Source organism: Mastomys coucha, unplaced genomic scaffold (assembly GCF_008632895.1).
Source record: "Mastomys coucha isolate ucsf_1 unplaced genomic scaffold, UCSF_Mcou_1 pScaffold16, whole genome shotgun sequence".
NCBI lineage: Eukaryota > Metazoa > Chordata > Mammalia > Rodentia > Muridae > Mastomys > Mastomys coucha.
In genome coordinates, this window is record NW_022196898.1 from 52,658,843 (window position 1) to 52,660,314 (window position 1,472).

The following is a 1,472-nucleotide window of genomic DNA, read 5'->3' on the forward strand; positions in this document are numbered from 1 at the left end:
ACCCCCATCCCCTCCCCCAGGTCTCCTCAAGCAAATCTGCTTTTTATTTTGTTTCTACTTTTTCAGACCCCCTTTTCTGTAAGGCAAACTCCAGGGTGTGTTGTTGTTGACTCATGAATCACAAATAAAAGACCTATGATTAAGTTTATTGATTTGTTAATGATTCTTCTCCTTTTTCAGGAAGAGCCTTTTGTGGTACAGCTGGCCTGGAACCCTTGGTCCTCCAACCTCTACCACGCAAAGGCTACGATGACAAGTGTATGACACACTGGCCAGCTTTTGTTACTTTCTTTACGAATTTGTTTCTGTTTTTATTTTCTGAGACAGGCTTTCTCTGTGTGGCCTTGGCTGTCCTGAAACTCACTACTATTTAAATCTCTGAACTCGTACTCACCAAGATTTGCCAGCCTCTGCCTAATTTTCAATCATTTACTTGTTTGTCCCCCACCCCCTCCCCAGACAGGTTTTCTCTGTGTAGAACTGGCTGTCCTGGAACTCACTCTTCAGTCCAGGCTGGTCTCAAACTCAGAGGAATTCACCTGCCTCTGCCTCCAGAGTTCTGGGATCAAAGGTTTGTACCATCACCAACCGGCTTACTTAAATTTTTTTAAATACCTTTAATTGAGAGACAGAGACAGGAAGGTGTCGGTAAGTTCAAGTCCACCTTGGTCAACATAGCAAGTTCTGCATGTGACTGCATAATGAAACTCTGCCTTAGATTTATTTTATTTTATTTTACTTTATATGTGCGAGTGTTTTGTGTTGGAATTCAGACCCTGGACAAGCAACTGAGGTGCCGGTTTTACCAAGGTCTTCCAGCATCCCTCAGTCCCTACCAACGGGGCATGGCTGGCATATACCCACCCTCTGACCTGAGCTTTCCAGCCCAGAGCCTGGGCTTCCCCTCTCCCAGAGGTTCTTCAGTATATAATTCAGACATTCTGATTTTTTTCTCTCTTTCTCTTCTCTCTCCATCCCCTTTCTGTCTCTGCACACTGGCTTCTCTTCCTCTTCCCCTTCCCTTCTGTCTTCTTCTGCATGGAGATTTTACTGACCCGTTCTGTGTGATCGGTGAACTCTCTGGAGAGCTGCCTCCAATAAACCAACTTGTATCCTTTATTTGACTTGAATTGGCTTATTTCGTTGGTGGCAAATACTTATCATTTTTGTTTGCATGTATGTCTGTGTATCAATTTCCTGCCTGGTATCTGAGGAGGTCAGAAGAGGGCATCTGATCCTGCAGAACTGGAGTTAGAGATGGTTGCAAGCCGCTGTGTACGTGCTGAGACCTGAACCTACGTCCTCTGCAGGAGCAAGAAGTGCTCTAACCACTGGCTCTCTCTTCAGCTTTATTATTTATTTATTTTTTATGATTGGCTTACTTTACTTGGTTTTTCCTTCCCTTCCCCATTGGCATATTGTACATGACACTAGGTGACATAAGGACATTTTCACATATAAATTTACCTATT